The sequence below is a fragment of the Xiphophorus hellerii genome, chromosome 12 (genome assembly GCF_003331165.1).
Source record: "Xiphophorus hellerii strain 12219 chromosome 12, Xiphophorus_hellerii-4.1, whole genome shotgun sequence".
Classification (NCBI taxonomy): Eukaryota; Metazoa; Chordata; class Actinopteri; order Cyprinodontiformes; family Poeciliidae; genus Xiphophorus; species Xiphophorus hellerii.
The window spans coordinates 27,564,222-27,588,269 of NC_045683.1; the positions used below are offsets into that span (position 1 = coordinate 27,564,222).

At 39.6% G+C, this 24,048-nt stretch overlaps 1 protein-coding gene across 7 annotated transcripts in view; it reads left to right on the forward strand.

Annotated features, from left to right (window-relative positions):
• Positions 1-843: 843 nt before the first annotated feature.
• Positions 844-24,048, forward strand: part of arvcfb (ARVCF delta catenin family member b) — a 270,673-nt gene continuing 247,468 nt past the window's right edge. For 3 of the 7 annotated variants that reach the window (XM_032578552.1, XM_032578548.1, XM_032578551.1), the window contains exon 1: positions 844-1,222. The gene's annotated coding sequence lies outside the window, so the exon portion shown is untranslated. The remainder of the gene's footprint in view (positions 1,223-24,048) is intronic. The other 4 variants (XM_032578546.1, XM_032578549.1, XM_032578550.1 and 1 more) reach the window with 2 other exon arrangements.

Genomic DNA, 24,048 nt, shown 5'->3' on the forward strand with positions numbered 1-24,048 from the left:
TTAATTAATAACTAATGTTTATGTCAAAAGCAATTTTTAATAGACAATATATTAACATATACAATTTACGAATGACGATACGAAGTGGGACAAGAAATAACAACAAAAATATTAGGGTGGAACAATTTTGTTGTTTTTATGCTAAATAAGCCTCTTTATTTTTCCTGTTATTTTATATTAAGTAGTATAATATGGAGAGGTAAGAAAAAAACCTGTATTATTATTATTATTATTATTATTATTATTATTATTATTATTATTATTATTATTATTATTATTATACTATCACATCCAGTAACTTAGAATAAGTGTTTCAACAAGACATTGTCAAATTAAAAGTACATTTTGAAAATAACCTTTAAGCAGGTATTAAATATACTTTTCATTCAACTCACTTAAAAATTTTTTTTGTCTTTTATTGGTCTGATGTAATATTCTAAGCTTATGTCGTGTTTTCATTAACTACAAGCGGACAATCACCATAATTAGTGGAAATAAAAGCTTGCAAACATCAGTCCGTGTGTAAGGGACCTGTATATTGTGTTTCACTTGTGAATTTACTACTGAAATAAATAAACTTTTCAATGTTGTAGCTTATTCAGCGGGACTATATAGGTAAATAAGCTAAAAACAAACAAGGGGTAATGATACTCATTAACAATTGTTTTGTGGAATTTAGAATAGTCGTTTAAAAAAATATATATTTTTGATACAGTTTTCGTACATGAAGTATTTACATCGGCGCAATAGATTTACTGAAGTCATTAGAGTAAATAGCAGATTTCCACCGCTGCACAAGTGGCGGCGGGGCGGAGACAAGACTCGCCGTGACCGGCAGCATCCAGCACTTTTTGTTGATGACAGGGATAAAGCCTGCGCTCCTGCTTTTCACTCAACGTCAACGTCGCAGTAGCTAATTCGCTATTAATAATGACCGCTTTGAATGCAACTTTGCAAGCAGTTGGATTACTTTAGTTTTTTTTTTTTTCTCTCCCTATGTGCCACTCGACCGAAGAGACACACAAAGCTGGCAGGTCCGACCGGAGATTCTGGAGCTTGTAAGAAAAAAAAAAAAAAAAAAAAAAGAGAGTAGTCTCTGCAGCAGCTAAGTTGCATGCAAAATAACGGCGTTCATCTGAGGCTCCGGTTCTGATCCGCTCCCTCACAGGGGGCAGAGTCACTTCGGCTTCGAGGACAACGATGACCAGGAGAAGAAACTGAGGTACAGTTGCAATACCGCCGCCCCCCCTTTTTCTGTGCTGTGGCTGTAATGCCAAGTTTTGTTTTTTTTTTTTGTTTTTTTTTTGGCTCGTGCCGTTGCTGCTCAGTAGGAGGTGGGTGTGACAAAAAAAAAAAAAAAAAAAAATTAAAATAAAATTAAATATCAGCCGTGTAGTAACGCAGTCAAATAGCACTGAGAAAGATGCACGCGTCCTTACGGAGGAATTAGTTCGTGGAGCGTAACGACGGCAAGGATCTGCTTTGTTTACAGTTATCTAGTTCAAATGAGACTTGAGGGGAATGTTACTGTTAATGAGGGGTTAGCTGCGCAAAATAGGCTGACGGATATAGCTATTTATTATTATTACTATCACTATTATTATTATTGTCGTGCTCGTGGCTGTGGTCCTGAACGCGTCTTGCCAATGGATGCAGTGAACTGGACCGAGCGCTAGCCGCAACGAGCTGTCAATCATCTTTCTAGTAGTCCATTGTTTTGCTCCTCCTGTTAGTGACGGAGTTACCATGGAGAGTCTTCCGGTTTCCCCCCCTCCTGTAATCACCTTATTTGGAGAAGGGGCGGCCATAAAGCAGTTTGACGGATGGGTTTCTTGTTTTAGTGCGTAGTAAAACGCTGGATTGGAGGGGCGGTGGGGGGGAGACGTTTCAGAACAACCATCAGCAAAGACCTCAGACAAAGTTCTCATTAAAGTTTAATTGGCGCTGGTCAGCTTTTTCACACCCGATAGCCTCTAATAGCCTCAGGAGGCTGGAGGAGGCACTTACTGCTAGCGTGGACATCCACTTTGAAACTCGAGATTTGAGATATGCGCGTTTGTGTTGTTGATATTAGTTTCTTTTACGCCTCTTATATATTGGCTACTCAGTAAATTAAAAGACACATTTGCCTACAGTCATTTTCAATATTCCTGAAATAATACATCCTGATAAAAAATATTAGAAAATTATCAATTGACAGTTTTATTATTATTATTATTATTATTATTATTATTACAAAGCCCACATCTGTTGTATTCATTCATAATTTCCCCTTTTTCGTCATCTTTCGTTATGCTTTCACCACTCTGGGATCTTGGGCATCAGATGTGGATACACACAGCAGCAAGATTAAATAGGTTCGTTATATTGTTAGCATGTAAAACATAAATTCCTGATGCCTGGGTCATTGTTGTCTGTATTACATTGCGAGCAGTGCTTTGGGATATTAATATTGTGTTATGTTAACTGACATCACAATATTATGTGATACATTGCGAAGCTCTGAGTGCACAATTCAAGGCAGCTTGTGACGCTTGTCTACTGGCTGTACAGTGTCAACAATCTGTGTGTTTTTTTTAGCTACTTCTGAAGATTTGTTTCATCGTACTTAAATATTATTAAAATAATGCATTCGAAATATTTGCAATTTGCAAAAAAGCTTTTTTTTTTATAGTTTTAAATCAATGGTCTGCATTGAAGGTAAATACATTTAATTTTGTGCTTTTTGCATGTTAGCGTGGACTTGAACTGTAAAGTTTTGTGGAGATAGCTAAGGAACACCAACAACCGGTTGCGAAAGCAGTACGAAAATGAGAAATTAGAGGAAATTAGAACAGAGGCAACCCAAGATTTTTTTTCATTTATTCATTTCAATCCCTCTAGTTGTTGTTATAGTCCAGAGGTTATTACCCAGCCTCTATAGGCTCATGCCTTAGAAAGCATTGATCTCTTATTTGTCAGTCTGCCTCTTGAAATTAAATTACATGTTGGCAACATTGAAATTTTAACAGGATGCATTTTGTGCTCATTTGCAGTCAGAGAGCAAATTGTTCTCAGCATAAAATATTTTCAGATCACTTTCTGAACACGACCAGAATCGATAACTGACGAAAAGTGAGCAAAGCTCTGCTAAAGCGGAGGACTAGACATGAATACTAACGTTAAAATATATACATAATACTCGCTGGCTCTTTCGCATATGCACAATGTGATGAATATCTTCCTTTTTCCAGTCAGTGTTCAGTGCAGGTTAGCTAGCTGGGATGAGGACCTATTCATTTTGTTTGTTACATCCAACTTCTCTTTCCTTCCTTTTTTCCTTTCCTATTATGAAATGCTAAATGTGGATGCGCCGCAAGTTCTTTGATAGAAGTAGTAGGTTTTAATCCAACAGAAAAATAAGGAATCGCATCATCCCTAGGTATGCATCAGAGCAACAACACATAATATTTATCTCATTTTGTATTAAACTCAAAACAATTACACTAACCTACATGGTGTTAGTTGTTTAAAAAAACCAAAAGAGAAAATAAGAAAATCCAGAATTTTCAAAATTTGATTTACCAATAAAAGGGAGAACTAGTTCGAACTCGGACTAAGCTAACTGAGAGACTTGTATTGTAAATGTCACCAAAACATTGGGGTATTTCTACTATACACACATGGAGTCCTCAGGAGAAATGCAATACATAACACTTTGGTGTGTGCGTTAGAGCGGTGGAAGACCTACAGTGTATCTCATAAATGTAATCAATAGAAAAGAAATTACCTAATGCCACCCTGTGTATCTCAATGTAGATATGTTTCAGACAGTATGCCACGCATACTGTCTACAGAGACAGTATGCTCTGCAGACAGAACATTTTTTCTCTTAATTGTATTAGCCCTGCACCCGTCTCAGTGTAGTTGCATGGTTAGTGTAGCATTTCATATCCAAATGTGAATCATATTTTAGGAGCAACTGCAGTGCGATGTATTTATTCTGTTGTCTTTATGCTTCTTAATGACTGCAGCATTTATGAGTTGAGCATCTGTGTATTGAGACTGAAGCAAGGTACTTTTAAATTTGTCCTCTGATTCACACAGACCATTTATTAAAGGGACAGTATTATGTATTTATAGTGCACTTTCGCGTAACTGTGCTAACTTCAGTTGTTATAAAAAATTATGTATATATCAAGCATGACTGTAAAAAAATATGACGTTGCAATCTAAAGCCTTGAGATTGGGCCTCTGTCTCTTTAAGAAACTTCAGCTCTTTCTGAAACTCCGCCTTCAGGAGGTCATCAAAACATGGCTCCTCTATTAACCATTTAACAGTGTTTATATCGGCTTTTCACTGTGAAGTAGTGAAAAGCTCCTGTAATGAGCTCAGCTGATGTGCAGTTCCACCAGGTGTTTGCTAATTGGTCCTGGCTAGTCTGAAGGAGCTGAGTGGGGGAGAGCTGCTCTGCAAGGTGGACGCTTGGAAACTACAGTTCAGAGGTGGAGCTTCGTCCTCGAAGGCGGAGCTAGGCTCACCCAGCTGAATGGGAAAGGGAGATTAAAGGATTTCTCAAACATCCCTGGACTGCGGCCATGAAACAATCAAGGCAACAGTCCATGGATGGTTTTATTGAAAGAATAACGTTATAACATGAAATATAACATAATATAAAGGTTAAAAAACAGGTCAAATTTACATAATACTGGCCCTTTAAACAAACAAACAAACAAAAATAACAGTACAAAATGCAAATATATTGTCTGACAGGTTACGTTTATGGCCGATATGCGCGTGTGAAAGCTGAAGTGTCTGTGATTCAGAGCTTCCTTGGCTGTGATGGATTGTGCATGAGAAGTGCGTTCCGGTGGCTGGGAGCTGACAGAAGCGGCTTGGAATAGCAAGCGGTTTGGGGTAAAGCCAGTCCAGTCAATGGTTCTTTGTAGAGGAAGCACCTGCAGCGCTCTGCCTTCTGCTCCTGAAGTGATTAACATTCACCTCCAAACTCCACGCTCTCCCCTCTCCCCAGCCCCTAAGCCCTCCCATCCTGACTCTGCTCTGTTGACTTGGCACCTGCACGGCATCACCGGTTCTGGAAAGCCCATAACTCACGTCTTTGTCTAGATAGTCAAGGCAATGTGACAGAAAAACTGTGTTCAGGTGTCCATTAAATTCTTTTCCCCCTCTTCTTTTTTTGTTCAAGTCAAGTTTTTATACCTGTTCATTTACCCAACTAATTGTTTTATTGGTTTAATTAGGAACTGGATTGGATTGGTGTGCTTTCGTTTTAACGGTGTCTCCACAAAAAGGCACCTGCTGGGTTAAAATGCACTTGTAGGACCTAAAGAACGGATTTCCTGTTGTTCTCTGTGATTAAGCAAAAAATAATTAGCGAAAATCCAACAATTGTGGAGATTTAGAGAACCTTGTTTTTTTTCCCCGAAAGTATATTTGAACCAGTAAACAAAATGTGAACTAAAACGCGTAACCTTTATTTGGGTGAATCTTTTTCTGCGTGTTTTGGTTCAGAATTATGACTTTAGTCACAAGCACAGGAAGTAGGCCTGTCGCGATAAACGATAAATCGATTAATCGTACGATAAATTAAAGCTATCGACGTCATTTTAATTATCGGCACCATCGTCTCTTCCGACCTTTTTCTCTTTCAGCTAATGAGACTGAATGAAAAAAGGCTCAACTCCGGTTCTCTCCACCGACTCCTCCCTTCCTCATTTCCTTAGTGTAAAGCCCAGCGCACACAACACGATCTTACAGCTGCCAGCCGATTGTCGGCTCATTTTCAAAACCTGACAGACCACACATTAGCTGACAGAAATCCTAGGTATAACGGTTCGATCGGGTTCCTTCCTGCCCTGTGGTGTCCAACAATGGGCACAAAATAATGGCTAGAAGTTCAGTGAACTAATTTTAAAACCAGGCATTAATCAATGCTTTACTACAATCTACCTGCAATGCATGTGGCTAGTGTCAGCGTAAAGTCCTGACTGAATGAAAATCATTATAACCTATTTACGTCACGTTAACGAAGAACAGCTGAAAAGTTACCGGGTTTATCAACTGCGGTAGCAATTTCGCTCCAACTCCTCCCCTTGTCATTTCTATATTCTTTGCATGTTGAATAAACATTAATGTTGTTTCCACGTATCATCTCCAATGTCCGCTGGACTTCGGGTTGCGCCGTGTCAGCTGTTTGGGATTCCCCGACGTAATTTCCCATCAGAAAACACGGAGGGAATCCGCGCTTTCTGATTGGCTACCTGTCACATTCAACAGGCTGCGTTAAGATCCCAGTCGGGGAAAACCCTGATTTAGATCGGAGCGGCAACGATGATCTACCGTAACACACCACACAATCTTAGAAAGACCAACTTTCTAAGATTGTTGTAAGGGGAAAAATAGGAGCAAAAAATCATGTAGTGTGAACTATTGCATCAGGTAGTCGATGTGCCCATCTTCTCTATTTAAATCTAATTATTACTGAAGGGCAACATAATATACAGACTTCATAATCTGCCCTCTTTTGGTTGAATGCAGTATTTATTTCCACTTTGGCTTTATGTTGTTTAGGTTTTTTTTCCAAGTGAGTTTTTTGTTAATGGAGACTGAGAATCCATTTTATTTTTGTTTTTGGTTGTTTTGTTTATTTTGTTTATCAGTTCCAGTGTTTAGTGTTCTTTTGAAAATAAAGTGTATCTATCTTTGGCAGGAAATCGCATGGATTATTATGTCATTTCCATTAAATCAGTGTAAAAAGATCTTCAAACAATATTATCGTTTATCGCAATAATTTTTGAGACAATTAATCGCTCAGCAAAATTTGCTATCGTGACAGGCCTAACAGGAAGTAAAGTAAGTTTGGTGCTGATCCCAGTTGTAGGAATCTTTGGCAGGAGCAATGATTTAAGGAAAAAGTTAAATATTTTAACTATTATAGTATGTTCCAGTTAGCCCTCTCATGATAAGAAATTTGGGCGGATTATAAATTGTCCCAGAAATTACTCTGATGAACAATAATATTGTTATTTTGAGAGCATTGTCGGGTGACATAACGCTAATGGCATAATAGTGCAAGAACACATTCTCAAGATCAATAATTTATCAATTGAAATTTGACAAAGGAACTGGAAGACATTTTTAATTTCCACATAAATAAACAAAACGACAGAAACACCAAGTAAAGCAAATTATGAAGTCTCAGTAAACAAAACTGACCAAAGAGCGTGTGAGTTAGCTGTTGCCACCCACCTTGCTTAGCTAGCTGTGAGAGGTTGAGCTGCACAGCATTCTAGATCTCCCAGAATGCTGTGCGGTTCTGATTTGGAGTTCAGTGATTGTTCTGTATGTTGAATATTGAATATTCTATGAGATTGAAAGTGAAATTAAACCGATGTTAACCTCAGAACTGCATGAGAATTTCTCCTTAATTCCAACATGGACCAGTTGCATTACTGTTAGGCTTTGCTCAGATGCTGCTATTGTGAGTCATATTCTCAGCGGGATTAATTCTTTCTATTTTTATTTATTTGTTTTTGGCTCAGTGAGTGGTTGTGTCCTTAAATTGCAGGGTCAGAGCGGACAGCCCCCTTTCTGTCACACACACGCACAAACGCAGTGACGTTTGTTTCAAAATTGGTTTTAAATCAGATTTTCTCAGCATCATTTCCCCTGCCCAGTTGTTGGGACCTCCGTCTGCGTTGTTATTAGAGCATCAAGCGGCCCGAGCTTTGTAACATGCTGACTCGCTGATAATCCACTCCCCTTTTCTTACGCCGTCCCCCGTGTCAGGGCTCTGCATTAACAGATAGCGCTGATTGAATTCCTCTCCTGACTATTCCCCAACCTCGCCTGCCTCCTCACCCCCTTCCTTGGTGGATTGAAAAAAAGCTTTAAATCTCCATTAAATCTTAAAAAAAAAAAAAAAAAAAAAAAAAAAAAAAACCCAGTAAGATTCGCAAACACATGCTGACTCTGAATATTCGCTTTGACTGAGTCATAATTGGATATTTTTTTTCTTCAGTTCGCTTCCAAATGAGATTTCGTTAAACAGAAAATAGTTGTCCGTCTACTGTTAGCTCTCCATAGATGCTGTAGTTTACCTCCCTGCTCCACTCCCCAGCTTTGGGTCTCTGTGTCACTGACGGATTAGCCCCACCCGCTACGTTCTGGTGTGCCTTGATTATGTCCAGGGATAAGAGCCGCTTAATTGTAATCGCTGGAGCTGCCCAGAGCACTGTAAACAGCGGAGCACAGATCAGCTCAGGGTGCACACTGAAGCACCACATGAAGAGAAGAAAGACAATTAAAAAAAAAGAAAAAAGAAAAGCAACACTCCTGCTCACACAGCCAAATATTTTGAAGAAGACGATTGAATTACGTCCCACGTCCAGTGGGATGTAATTCTTGCATGCAATTTTCAGTTACTGACAAAATTACATAATGCAGTTTGATTTCTTGAATTGCCCGATTCGCTGACTATGCGGTCTCAGCACTGAGTCTGCATTTGCATTGCAGGTTTCATTTGAATATCTTAGATAGTATATGTTATTTATTGATTGATTGTGGAACTGTGACCCAATTTCATTGTGCTTGTGTACACTGTACGAAAATGTACAACGACAATAGAAACTTTACATTACCACCCCCCCCCCCCCCCCCCCCCCCCCCCCCCAATCAATGGATAGTCAGATTCTTCATTTTTCTACAGAAAACTTTGCATTTAGGTGAATCTGCAAATGGGCTGGGGTCCATTGTAAATTGATTGATTGACTGACTGATTAATTGATTGATCCTCCTCTTTGCAAATCATCGAATGTCAGGCAATTGCCATTTATCATCATGTGCCATAAAAAATCTATTTATCATCACTTCATAGCCTTCTGAGTGGCCATCAGGTTAAATTGTGAAGTACCTAAAGATTCCCTACAGAAACAATGTTAGTCATCCTGATCCAGCATTTTACTCTGAGGTATTTTGCCTCAAAAGGTCAAACGAAAGGCTCATTAATTTTGTGCTACTTGTGCAGATTGTGTAATTTCATGAGTAGATGACCTATTGTGCCTGAAAAAAACAAACAGAAAAAAACATGGATTGTAGAGAAAAAGTAATGGTGTTGTCTTGTGCTGGTTATCTTTAATCAGAGCCTAAGACATGCTCCTTTCCATCACTGCTCTTCTTTACCGTTATTCTGTGACCTCCTCTGGTTAGCCACGTAACTGATGCAACAATCCTAGAGCAAGTCTTTAATAGACACTGCACCAAGCCTCTCATCTTCCACAAACCGTTTCCTCTGATCCCCAGCAACAACTCTCTTTTGTATCTTTCGGTTTCCTAATTTTTGGATTCCTTTTAATTCAAAAGTTGAAGAAGTCCTCGGATCCTAGAAGTGGCTGCTACCTTTCTTGCTGATAATTTGTGGCTTTGTTTCTATTGGATTTCTGAAGCTTCAAAGTGTGAAATGAAGTTGGCACATCATCAAATGGTTTTCCGCTGTCAGGGAAAGGGGGAGGGGGGGGCGTAGGCATAAAGCGTCTGGCTGGTACGTACAATTTGTCTGGTGTAATCGGTAATTGTTTGGAAGAGAAAAACGGAGAAAATTCACTGGGAGAGGAAAGTATTTTTATATTTCTCTGTGGCAGTGAGATTCTCTAGTCAATCTCCAGAGGTCCATGACTTCTAACCCCATCAAGAAAGAAGTGTAATATGATGTCTTTGCTGTTTGTGTTTCTCTCATTTCCAAAGGAATCCGCATTTGTTTTTCCTCTTCACTTATTCGACTCGATTTTAAAGACCTCCTTCGTTCTCTAGGTTTTGATATTAAGTCTGCCTTTCGTTTCGAAATCTCTTCTATCATCTGTGGCGCAGGCAGCTTCTGTTTAGAGATACTAAGATCTCTGCTTCTGAGTGGTTACCACAGCTGCCGGTGTTTTACCGTAAATTAGAGGTGTTGTTGTTGTTTTTTTACAGTGTACAGTACATGTTAATAGCAACATAATAAAACTAGAAAATGAACTGAACCTACATGATAGTGGCTCAAGCTTCAGACTCAGGTTCGAGTCTGATTTAAGTCAGAAAACCAAGACTTTAGACATTATGCCTGACCTGTAAAGTTTGGACTTAGACTTGTTATGTGAGACTTGAATTGTATTTAAACAACATCATTATTTACTTGTTGTATCAATCAATCCATCAATCAATCAATCAGTCAGTCAGGTTTAGCACATTTCAGCAACAAAGAAGCTCAAATTGCACAAACCAGGGAGGGAAAAAAAGTCATACAAACATTATACAGTCATCAGTTTGTGAAACCAGTAACAAACATTACACTTTGTCGACTGCCACCATTAAAATCATCCTTACAGGTCAAATATAATGGCCAATGTTCCATTAATTATGGTTCAAAGGCGACTCTAAACTGGTGGGGTTTTGTTCTTGATTTGAAAGAACTCAGTGTTTCGGCTGTTTTGCTGATTTCTGGAGGTTTGTTCCAGATTTGTGGCACATAGAAGCTGAATGCTACTTCTCCGCGTTTGGTTCCGGTTCTGGGGATTCAGAACCACACCAGACAACCTATGATCAGTTTGCAATTGCCTTATGTAGCTCGCTCACCGAGCACAACAATCAGAAAATTCAATGTGTTTTCGGACTTACGACCGGAACGCTGTTACGCTAAAGTTGTCCCAAGATTCCAACAAAAGTAAAGAATGGACAAACTATTGCTTTCAACAAGCAGAAATGTATAGTTGATTGTTTTTCCGTTTGTAGAAGTTTAAAATAATGTCACAATTATTGGATGTCACCGTCTTGTGTTGACTTCCCTGATGCTCGACGAAACAGTTGAGGAGACTGAAGTGCTCCCAAAATAGACCTCGTCGCATCAGGAAACAATAAGGTCTCCTGCTGAATTAAATAAAAATGCAAAACAAAAATGGCATCATTAGTGAAACCATTCATCTGCATTGGCGCTTTTCAAGATAATGAAATCGCGCGGATGATATGTGATGCTGACAGGGATGACTCATCTGAAGCCACAGGTAGGGCAAAAATGGAAATCTCAGCAGCCTGTTTATTTCAGCTTTCTAAATGAGCAAAGATGAAAAGAAGACACAAAATCTGTTAACGGGATAAAAATACTGTGTTGTGTCTCGAAGAGCAGGAAATATTTACAATTAAATCACGTATTCTATAATGACGCCGAGACGCAGGCCGGCCAAACATTTAGTGACTGGAATGAAATGTAAAAAGTAAAATAAATAAAAAAAAGTCCCTCTAGGTATGAATGTGTTCGGATTCAGGATGTCGAACCTAATTAGAGAAACTGAAGGTCTTTCTCTTCGCTTCATTGATGTTTGCTCTCCTGCTGCGCTGTTCATCTTTCCCGGACGTTCACAGGAGGCGCAATTTGGGCGAGAAAGGCGGCAGAGTGCATCAGTCATTTCAGAGGCTTTAGGTGAGAAAATCATAGCAAATAGCCTAATAAATTCGACTTTAAGGGATTAATGAGATCAGTCTTTCTCAATGTTTTGACTGTTTTCTTAGTTTAATGACCTATGAGGATAGCATTCAAAGAAATACTTGTTTTAATTTGAATTTGGTTACGACAGGCATACAGCCGTTAGTTTAACTTTGCATAAAGTGCTTCATATGAACCAAAACCTGTCTGTCAGCACAGACTTAGTTTATGCCCGTTTTTACTCATTATTTTTGGATGATGTTGATGCAAATGGACAGCTCCGTTCTCACCAAGCCCGATGTGTCTCCTCAAGATTCCAATCATAATCCACTCCTTTATTTGGTGTCAGACCTTTTTGATCTTTTTGCAAACAAACCTGGTCAACATATGAAACTGCCGCATACGATTGCAGCCGGTGTGTAGAGCTGTGGTCGTCAACCATTTTTGGGCCAGCGCGCCCCCTATGTATCCACTATTCAGGTCCCATATCTCCCTGCCACATCAAATAAGATATAGGCTGCATTCACCGAAAATTATTTTATGAAAATCTTTGCACATCTTTGAATTGTTAGTTTCCCAGGGGACAGAAAGAGCCGCGTGAACAGAAAGTTTTACAAGCGTAAGAAAAACACGAGCATCATTCAACTTAAACTTGGGCGGCCAAACAGCAGCAAATCAGAACGGCTAAAAATTTCTATTCAAATTTTGATTGTAACAGCAGCCATTTTGTTCATGTTCTGATCCATTTTCTTATACCATAATTCCTAAGTCTTGCAAAAATGAAACAAACAAAAAAACATCCAAACAAAAGGAAAAGAGAGTGATTTGCATAACAACACCAATTCGAACTACTTGTCAAAAACTGTGCTCCGCAACATTAAACATGGATACAAGCGCAGCTGTATCTGTCAGCTTCTTGTGATGCAGCTTCGTGCTGCATTCAGGAGATCAAGATGTCAGAGTATCATCTGCTAAATTTCACCCCATAGCATTAACTGCGTAAACCAGCGCTCTAAATGTTAAAACACAAGTACTGGTCCTCTAAATGTCATACAAATATGGGACAGAAACATGGGTGATATTTTTATATACACTTGTTTATCGATTTATAGGTCAGTAGTTTTACTGCACAGAAATGACAAAAGTTCTTAATCAAATCCACACGAGCCAAACTGAAGGTGTCATGGAGTCACACCAGGGGAACTACAGTGAAATGAATCTAACATTAAGGAATAACTAGGCTTTAGAAGCATAATTAAACTAGAGTAAGAAAGAATAAACTAGAACCACTGAGCTGAACTAAAGTTAAAAAAAAAGAAGAAAAAACCCACTGATCTAATAAAAATAAGAAAGTAAGTAACACAGAAAAAAAAAAAACCCCAAAACAACTCAAACAGACCAAGATCCTGGCAAAAAATATTGAAAAACCCCCCACATCAAATATGATCATATATCAAATCTAACGCGCGTGATTAACGCTTCCTTCCGCATTGTGGTCAAGCAGCGTCGCGGCACCTAATTTATGCAGGGGGTCATGTGAGACGGCCTCATGAAGAGGCCTGTCAAACGAAGACAGGAAGATGTTTTTCTCCCGTACTTAAGAGCTGGCAGTGGGAATAAAGGGACACTGTCGCGACATGAATGTCCTGAAGGAGGTGCCAGCTCATTCATCAATGCCAGGCTTTATGCGTGGGACGGTTTTTGATGTGCAGGGCTTGCGCTGCAGAGGTCCTCTGTGGACTCTGAAAGCCAGGAGCTCTGCCCAGCTGGGACAGGGCGACGGTGGACGCCGCTTGCTTTTCCTGCCTCCTACTGCAAAATGTTCTTGGCAAGAAGTTCCCAGACCACGATAATGAAGCGTAACCCATCTCACTCTGAGAGATTCTGGTGACTGGAACTCAGCCGGTTTGAGTCTTTGAGAGGGTAATATAGAATCGGAGCCCATCTCCAGTCCTTGAGCGACCTCTGTTTTTTTGCGTCGACGTCTCGTATACTGAGCTCTGTGCTTCATGTGCTGTCCAATTTTTCGTGATTGTGATTAAATCAATTCCTGCTGCTGCACGGCTTTGCGGCATAGAGGGCAGCGCTGCAGTGGTTATGAAGAGTTTTCTTTTGTTGTTGTTTTTTTGTTTGTTTTTTTTTAGCCACTGACTGACATCTACTGCAGTAGATTTTTGCAAACACGGATGTAGGTAATTACTCCAAGGACTCCCTGCGCCTCGTTTGTAGCATAATTGAAGCTCAGTCGGCATTAGAATCCACATAATCCTGTTAAACTTGACTGCCGATGAACAAAAAAACAAAGACAACCTTAGCCTTCTTTTTCTCCATCCCTTCTTTGACAAGTGTGTTGCTGAGTAAATTCAAATGCATGTCCTTGGTTGTTGCTATGGTATCTGTGCAAACTCCCCTTCATTTTATGTGCCTTAAACACTGTAATCCTCTTATTCTGGTAGTTGCCCCACTTCAAAACCTCACTTCCAGCAGGCCCCGTCTGAGCTACTGCTGCTGCTGCTGCAAGTTGGCGCTCCGTTTGTGCCAAGGTACTGCCTGAGTTACTTCTGCTCGGGACTTCACTGCATTCCCAACCAGAGGTCACCATGGAAACCTGCAAGCGCCTTAACAGGACGAAGTGGTGCGAATTGATACATGTAATGCAGGTGTCCGGGTCAGTGCATGTGTAAAATTGCAAGCCCGATATTAGTGCTAGTCCCGTGCATGTGGTTCCCGCTGGGTAAATGATGAGTGATTTCACAGCTTCAGTTCTACGCGAGGAAGTAAAGAGAGATGAACAGATAGGGAAAAGGCTTAGCAATACTGGAGTGAGGGTTGATTTCATCTTGCGCCTGTTTCTTGTGTATAAGTCTGAAAACTTTTTCACTGGGAGAAAAGTGTTTCAACTTGTGTGGAAATCGTAATAACATACTGTATGTCTGTGACATTTATTTATTGTTATTTTGATAAAGAATGGACACAGGGCAACGTTTTGCAGTGCAATTTGCTAATTGTGGGTGAGCTAACCGTTATTAGCAGTACAAGTCAGTGAAAAAATTTTTTTTCACGCTTCTAAAAATTACTTACGGCACTACGATAACTGTCTGTTGTGCCAATAAATAGTTTAAATTTGCAACTTTTACTATGTTTTATTTGTTTACTACAGGCACAAAAACTCAGGCCTGCTCTGTGATCGCTAACTTTTCCAACTGGGATTCTGACTTTAGGGAACATTCTTGTTAAGAACTTGAAAGAGACCCTTTTTTTAGTATAAATACCATGTATCAAAAAGACAAAAACATGAGGTGTGTTCATTGTAGCACAGTTCAAAATCACATCCAGCTATTACATGAAATCAGGTCAGTGGATTAATGCAGTGGTCCCCAAAAACAGGGCCGCGGACCGGTACCGGTCCGCGGCCCTGTGGAAATAATGAACTACTTCCGGATCTTTTATTTTGAAAATCCTAAACCGGATTTTACCGGTTACGTCTTGCGCGTCAAAATTGAGCCAACTTGCAGCAGAATGAGTAACAAAACAACATCGGAGGACTGCGGGCGCGCATCCCACCCCCCCACCGAACAACTGCATCGGACTCGATACTTACTTTTTTAAAGTAAATATAAATGTTGCTGAAAATATTAGACATTTTTGTCACAGTGTACTTAAGTAGTATGCCATTGGAAACTGAAATAAGTTAGCCAGCCTATCTGTTTGAGTTGCCAACCTACAGTCTGTTGTTTTACAAGCATTGTGCTGATAAAAGCAGCTTTAGTGAGAGGATTGGGTGGCACATCTTTACCTCCCATTACCAGGACATTTTTAAATAGTTGCATTCAAAACCCAGTGATTTGCATAACAACAACAAAAAAAGTTGCAAAAAAGAAAAAAAAAAATCATCCACCAATCAAACCCCGCCTTCTCAATTTAAATTGGCCAATCACCTTAGCCTTCCAGAGTAGGGAAAAAAGAGGGAACCAAGTTAGTTTTTTCACATACAGAATGTAAACTCTAAGAATTATTGATCAAAAATAAAATATCAGGCCAACCTCTCACGTACGCAAATGAACAATTTTCAAGTCGTTTTATTCTTTTAATTACGTTTTGTTTCAACCAATCAAACTCCAGCTTTTACCACCGTACTTTCTATAAAACAACTGGGTTGGAGGTGGGCATCCTCTTTAGAAGGGACTCAAGATGGCTGCCACAAAGGGCACACCCACAAGGTAACAAACATTTCATCAGGATGTCGACACAGAATGTTCATTTACACACTAGAAGTAAAAAAAGAAGAAGGAAGAAAGATTAGAGAAAAACATAGTGCTTCCTGACAGCATGTTTGTATTTTGATCATTTATCAGTTTAGGATAAATAAGCAAGCAAAAACACATTATTTATTTTGTTTTTTATTTCATGGGCCAATATATTTATTTTGAGTATTTCTTAATTATTTATCAATAACACTATTTATTTATTTATTTATTTGAACATTTCCATGTTCTCTCCAGTTCCTTTCACTTATTGTTTGAAACGTTTTGCCATAAAGGTTAATTTCTTTTTATTTAGTTTCTTAGTTTATTCTTGTTTTCTTCCTTGTACATTTATGTCTATTTCTCTTGGGTTAACGACCTTTTCCCTTTATTTTTTGAAGTTTCTTAAGTCTTCATACACCTTTCCTCAGTTTGCTGTTCTTCACAGCTGTTCCCCATTAGCTGATTATCCTCTGCCTGCATTCTGCCTCAGCATTCTGCCCCATTTGCCTCTGATTAGCTCATCTGGTTCTGTTGCCATTTCTCGCCCCTGCCTCCGAATTGTAGTTGTACTGTTGCATGGTCCTACAATATCTGTAAGTTTTTATTTGCTCTGTGGTTTTATCTGTTTATACTTGTGTAGCCTTTTGCTGCTTCTGCCTTTCTGAGCCGCAGTTGGTAGATTTTTACGTCGCTGAGTTGATAGAGGAAGGAGATTGAGAGACAGGTCTGTGTGGGGACGGGAAGGAAGGACTCCCAGAGGGAGTTGGGGGGGAACAGACTCTCATCCCAGGAAGTGATTCCTCTGTGCTCCTTTTTCGAAGGACGAAATCGACGTCCTCCGGGACCCGGTTTGTCCCAAAGCATTTTGCAGTGGAGGGCTCTCTTGAGGGATTGTCAGACTTGGCTTATTGGTTGACAAAACTGCACTAGCTTCACGCTAGCAGTATGTTTGCAGTGTTTGGCTGCTTTAATTGAAATTTCTGGTAGCGATGCTTATCTAATTGTGAGTCTTGCTTGCTGGTTTTTCATATCAGATTTTTTTTTTTTAAACAATCTATAAGAAGCACATGGAGTCTTTGTAGTCTTGTCACTGAAAGCAGGAAGCACTGAGACAGCTTGCAGATTGGCTGGTAAGATGTCTGAGTTACCAGAATAACATCTAAAGATAAGTTTAAGCATGTCTTTCTTGATATTGTCATTCCTTAAGCATGTCAGACATTTTTACCTGATTGCTTGTTATAGACATAGAAGATTAACAAAAAGTTGTGAAGGATATCAAATCATAAGTAAAGTAGGAATCAATATTGACTTGATGAATTGTGAAACAAAATATCACTCAGATGATGTACAATTTCCAAAATTTTCACCCCAGTCAGCCCTTCTGACTATTGTCTTTTGCTTATCTGAGTTTGCGTCATGGAAACGTAGACATCCGTCTTTCCAGTAACATCCTTCAGCTCACTTTGGGTCAGAAATGATTTGGCAGTCATTTAAAAAAATAGGAATGATTGATAAGTTCATGTATTGTAGTAATTGAATTCACAAAGTGAAACATGTTAAATACATGCAGACCAAGGTATTCCAGGCTTGTGTGTGTGTATGTGTGTATATATATATATATATATATATATATATATATATATATATATATATATACACAGTATATTTGGGCTTAATGAAAAGCATGTGTAGGTTGTTGTTTTCAAAAGGTACATTTGATCTTGTAAATGAGCTTTACCAGATATATTCTGATTCATTTGACTGTATATAGTTTGGGTCACTGTCCCCTCCGAGTAAGACATGCCAAGAAAATTTTGTACTCCTGGCATTATGATTAGACACTCAGGGTGCATTCACACCAGCCCATGTTAGTCCACTTTAATCTGTTTACCTAGAAAGTGCAGTTTATTTGGAGAGGTGTGAATGTGCAATCAAACTCTGATGTAGACCAAAAAAAGCGAACTCTGGCCCGGTCTCGGTTCGATTAAAGTGAACTCTGGTGCAATTCGAATGTAGATGCAAGTGGACCGGAGACCGCTCCAAAAGCAGGGAGTGGGCTTTAGCACACGGCATTCTGGGTAAATGGAACCAAAACAAATGTGAGGGTCTAGCACTAGCAGGAAAAATGGCAAAGATTAATTCTACAACCACTAAAATCTATCTCTGTTCCCTTTTTGTTTAGATTAGTCAGTAATCTGTAACCACTGTGAACTGCAAAGAGTAAAACTGGGTTGTGGAACCAGAGTAACGCGGTATGATGCAAAAGGTGGCTGCGCACAGACTAGAGGCACCGCATGATGCAACAGTTTCAATCTGATCTGAGAAACGCATTGGACAAAAGACAAGGTGATCAGTAATGTTTGTGGAATTATAATCTGAAAGGGGTGTAGGGCTCACCCCAAATCAGCCCACCTGCTTCTTTGTTTTTCATTTTGTATCTCATTGGCTGCTTTTGAGTGTCATTCCTGTCTTGATTTCCTCTCCAGGTCCCTCTTTAAAGTGTAACAAAACTTTGCATTACACTTCTCCCCCTTACTCTTGTCACGCTTCCTCAACAACAACGTTTTTCTCAGCTTTAATCCAATGTTTCTGACCTTTTCTGGACTTTGCTGAGTCAAGAAATTAAACAGCCATACCACAGTTGACTTTGGGGATTGTATTAATTCAAGCTCCTGTGACATTCAACTAATCAAGCACCAACTCCACTGTATTCCCATTAAACTATTTGAATTATGTAAAAGGCAAAAATTCCTTTAAATACCTTGATTAGTTGAGCAGTCTTAGACGGCCAAAAAAGAAATCCAAGAAATTCAAATGTCAGCTTGAGATCTGATCAGGAACATCAAAAAGAATAATAATCCTCTATCCTATTTGTTTCCTTTATTGCCTTGCTATGAATAAAGTTTGTTTACCGGGTGTTGTAGATTAAGCTAACTGCTCCACATTACGGCGCTGCCAACTGTTTGTGCGGAGAAAAGCTTAGGGCTGTGTCTGCTCGAAATGTTCTTGGCAAGAATAGTTCCATCTTGTAATTGCCTCAAATAATCTCCAGTCCCAATAAAACGCTGGATGTTAATGTGTGTTTTTTTTGTGTGTGTGTTTAGTTTTTTTTCTCTGTCTGTGCCGAGCGGCCCACGTATAAGCAACACTGATTCAGAAGGATATTGCTGAAATCGTTTGACAGCAGGGGAGTGCAGTTCGACTCGGCTTCCGAATGCCGCACCGTCCTCTCGCAGGGCCGCGCCGTGTAGCTGCTCCTGCTGGGTCCGCAATCTGCATTCAGCTGTTTGGGAGATGATATGAACATTCGGAGCTGTTCTCTTGCAAACACAGCAGTGCATTCTCTTCTGATGATGCCATTTGCTACAAGACGCTCGTAGAGAGCAACCTTTACGCGTGTTGTGTTGAAAGCAATGGCCCGTGTTCTGTGTGGAATCACTGCCGTAGCCAGGCTTTTAACATGTTCCAGTTTGGTAATGAAAGCAACCCCCCCACCCCTTCCCTTTGTAACCTCTTTCTTCCTGTTTCCTCATAATCTGCTCTTTTGGGTTTCAGCCTATGGCGTCTTAAAGCTCTCCCTCTCCAACAGCTGGTGAGTGCACGCTGGTTGGCGTGCGCGTGTGTGTGTGTGTGTGTGTGTGTTTTAATTCGGTCCTTGCATCCCTCTGAATGAATCCCACACGGCTCGCTGCTTCTAGCCACTACAAGTGTTTTTGATCCCTGTGTGTTTTTTTTCCAAGCCAGCAAAGACGCACTGTTTGCGAGGGATCCTTTGCAGGCCAACCTCCTTGCAGACTTCTTCAGATTCTATGCACACTGAGCTCATCAGCATTGTTCAGTCCATGACAGAGAAAATATTCAGTTGCTTTGAAACTCTTAAAGCTGAAGGAAATCTGTGTTGTTGTTTTTTCTCACTTTGAACCTTTTTGCAGATGTGACTTTTTTTTTTTTTTTTTTGCAATTGCCTGAAGCTCAGCTTACACCATTGGAAGAACATTTTAAATTCATATGCAGTCAAGTGGTAACAATTCTGTTTGTTGGAATAAATATCAACAGCAGGCAGTTGGGTGCACAATATTTTTATTTTATTTTTATGCATGTTGGGTGTTGTGGAAAAAAACTACCAAGGACTGTTGGATGAAATCACTCGGACAGGTTTATTCATATATTGTGCACAATACAGAGAGCTTATAAGACAGTCAATAATGAAGAAGTTCTGAATGAAAAGCTCCCCGAGGCAGAGTTGATACAAGTTTTATGCCAAGGTAAGGAATCCAAAACATGGGAAAGACAGTCTGGTTCTGCTGCAGCTGCAGCAAAAGCGACTTCCGACCTCGTGTGTGTGTGTAGCCCAAACAGGTTCTTTTGGTGAGAGTTCACAAGCATGTAATATAACATGATCAGCAGATGTTAACTTGTAATACTTTTCCACCACAGGAGATCAATTCACCAAATATAAGCAGTTATTTGTTTGTACATTACAGTTATGCTGGATGATAATTTGTCCCAAAAATTAATGCGATAAATGATAATTATAGAATATACTTTATTGATCCTCAATGGGAAGTGGCTTAGTAGTTGACAAACTACTCAACTAATGACCACATTTGTATTAATGCGTTGAACATTAGTACAAATATAACCATAAGCGATAAAAATTTTATAACATATATGCACCTAAGTGAGATGTAAGTACTTTGTCTTTGAGACAGTTTAACAAATCCAATGATGCAAGTTTGCCTTCTTAAAGACTAATTAACTTTAGTTTTGTACAGAAATTGGAACTGGAAGATATTTTAAATATGCAAAATAAAACACGATAAATAAAAAGGCCTTGGGGGAAAACACAATCACAAGCATAAATAAAACGGATTATGAAGTTTCTATTAAAAACTTGCCCACATCATTTTAATTACGCGATTGTTTATTGCGACAGGGTTAGAAGTGAGTACGAACCAGATTAGCGTTTCCAAGGCCATCATGTTCCATAAAAGACCAAGGTTAAAGGCTTAAAGGGATAAAACACAGGAACTTTGCTGTAACATGTTGAGGCTTCCTGGTGACTACTGAAGTTCACTCACCAGGTCAGTCTGTCCCTTCGGCAATTTAATGGGGAAATAAAATCCAAAGGGAGGTACCAATTGGCGTCCAGCGACAGATGGGGACTTTTGTACCCCCCCGAAAAGAAAGTAAAGTATAAAATGTTCTAACCTGCAAAAATGTGAATAGTGAAGTGGTGACCAGTAAGTCTCTGCGCTTTAGTGATCGCTACTCTTAATGGCATAAATGTTATTGCAACTCATACAAGTTTCTTCCTTGAATGTTTCCCCATCTACATTTTTCTTAGTTGTTTTGAGATGGCGGTCATTTCCTCTGAGAAAACAACTTCTTGGTTGAATTCAAAATAAAATTCAATCTATCTCTGCCCATTGAATGAATACTGTCTGTGTGGACCGTATTTAAAAATGAACAAAATCAAGGTGTCCTGCTGATTCTCGGCCAACAGTTTGAGTCACGGGTACATGTAGGCCATTCCACTTGTTCAAACCCCAGAGTTCAGCTTTCACACGGAACCGGGCAGCTGTTTCTGTCGAGCCCTGAGACGCAGTCATCTGCTCTCTTTCTGAGATGCACTGCAGCTGAGAAATCTCTGGAGATTTCTTGTCACCTCACATTTGCAATTAATAGTCTGCGATGTGTGATGCTCAGCCAAAATTAAAAAGTGCACATGACCTGCGTTTCACCTTGCAGTTCGGGGAAAGCCTGCAGACCTGTTAACAGGAGAGCGACGGTTCCACTGTACTCTCCTCTTTTTATTATTATTTTTGTCTCTTTCATCCGGGTTCTTTGCTGAAAGCAATGCAGACTTCCCTGCGCATAAACGCACTGCGAAGCTTGAGCATGAAAGTCAACATGAAGTTGTAATTTTGCAGTCCTGAGCGAACAATATACCTCTATTCATCCTTTTCCTGTTAGAAACTGTTGCAGTGTAAAGCTTCGGCGGCACACGATGGAAACTACAGCAGTGCGCGGAGAAAAAAAATAAAAATGTCAGCGCTGCCGTAACCCTGGTAACGTTGAGAGGGATGGCTTGTAGATTATTCTTGGTGTCCAGCCATTAAGTTAATATGGAATGTCTTTCAGGTGTGTGTCTGTAATTTTCACATTCGGGCCCTGATCAAGCCTCTCGTGGCTCTTAATTTCAGCTTTACCACAACTGAAGTGAGTCTTGATTTCAGCGGAGGATTACATGGCCATCCAGCAGCCGATCAGTTCAATGTAAAATATCTCAATCCCTGCACACATCCTTCCCCCCCCAACCTTCAAATGTTTCATTTTGTGTCATCTCAGTCCTGCTGACTGCATTTGATTTTCAGAGTACCCATTTATAATTTCTCAGCACTGCTACTGGCATTTTTGATCATTTATAACTGGCTCTGATGCGTCATACACGTGCAGTTTAACCGTGTAGCCCCGTTTGTATTTGTGTGCCAGATAGTGGTACGCTGCGGTTTATAGCGTGGGTTTACAAGTGTAATCACCACTATCGCATGCTTCCGCCTGAGGCAGGAGTAAAATGTGTGCTGCTGCCTCTGTGTCTTTTCAGGCTCGGTTCCAACACTTCGGGCCACTCGCCTCTTTCAGGATTTATTAATGAGAACCTAAAGACCTCTTGTTTAAAGAGACTCACAAAGCAACCAAAGCACATGGCTGGTTGGCTAAAGCAGAAGTACGATTCCTTTTAAAAGTTTTCACACTGTACGGGTGCACCGTTGAATTGGCACCAATTTCCTTAATTTTGGGTAATCAACTGACACCTGTGAAATCGATCCATCTCAAATACTTCTGCAAAGGTCTGAAAATCAGCCTCTGTTCTCTACTTGCCTTTTACAAATTGGCGATCGGCCATTAGAATGCAATCGGTGCACCTCTCATTCCCACCCCTTGAACTGTTCCACATTTAGTCACATTTCAATGTTTTTCATTTGGATGGCCTAGTCAAAGCCCAGACTTTAAATCCACTAGAGAACCTACAGCAGAAATTGAAAACTGCTGTTTTCCAGAACATTTATAATCTGTGGTAGAGCTGTAATTGCAGTAAAATATGATTTCCCATCTTTTTTGTTAAAAAACATATAAACTTAATTTTTTTTAGACAAATTTGGCACTGAAAGATTTTCATAATATAAATAGGTACAGTATTTTAATTAGAATTTAGTTTTGAAAATAAATGCTTAGATTTACGTCGTTGCATTAGTGTCATAACTTGGTTATACCTTGTGTGTCTATGTAGTCACAGCAGTTTGGCTCATTTCGTCTTGGCTTATGCAAAACCTCCAGATGCTTTAAAGGAAGTGAAAAGATTCCCTTGTTCAAAACCACAACTGGAAAAAAAAAGATCAATTCTTCCTTCCTTTAAACTCCAGTAATCAACATTTTTCTCTGATTTTCATTCTGCTGCACCCCTCTGAAATTGGACCTGATAAGGAAAATTAACACAAAGTGCCGAGGAAACCAATATTGTAGGATGTGACTCACAAAAAGGCGGCCATTTATTCCAATTCCACTGTTGTGACAGAAACATTATTAAAATCAGAAGCGGCTCTGCTTTCATATGCGAGTGCATTAAGAACTCCAAGTCGCCCTTGTCGGCTTCGTGGTTCCTCCCACTTCATAGAGGAGGACGTAATCAGTTCTGATTATGGGCTCTGGCCACTTTCTGCCAAGGAGACTCTCGGTTTAACACGTGTGAAACTTGAGTTTGTGAAGAGTGGAAAAAGTGCTGCAGCGCTTGAATTATAGCAAGCAACCTAGGTTCTGTAAATATATTTGCTGACACATAGTTTATGTAGCATTGCTGCTGCTTATGAACCCAATCATGTTCCAGTTTATCAACAATAAAAACTATACAAAGAGAGAAGACACAACTCCATGTTTCATTGCAAAGCTTCGCGACCTGGCTTACCGTTTGCAAGAATTCTTTTATGGAGGAACTGTAAAAAAAACCCACACAAAATCTTAAGAGTATTTTTGGTTTAGTTTATTGTGCAGTGTGACAGCTGTCCCTACTGTGAGACCGGAACGGTAATCGTTTTCTGTTCACCCTTAACATTACTTTACATATTGATTAGTGAATAGTTTAGATTTTTATCTTTAAAATTATTTTCATTAGCCTGACTCTTCAGTTAACTAAATGTGTGCACTGCAAATAGTTAGCTTTATCTGTCAGTTCTTTGTATTTTTTTGTTAAATGCAACAAATAAATTTCTTCCTTTGAGTTACCAGTTTCCTCTGGAGCCGCTGCTGAAATCATACAGATGAGCTCCAGCTGATTGATGCCCTTATAT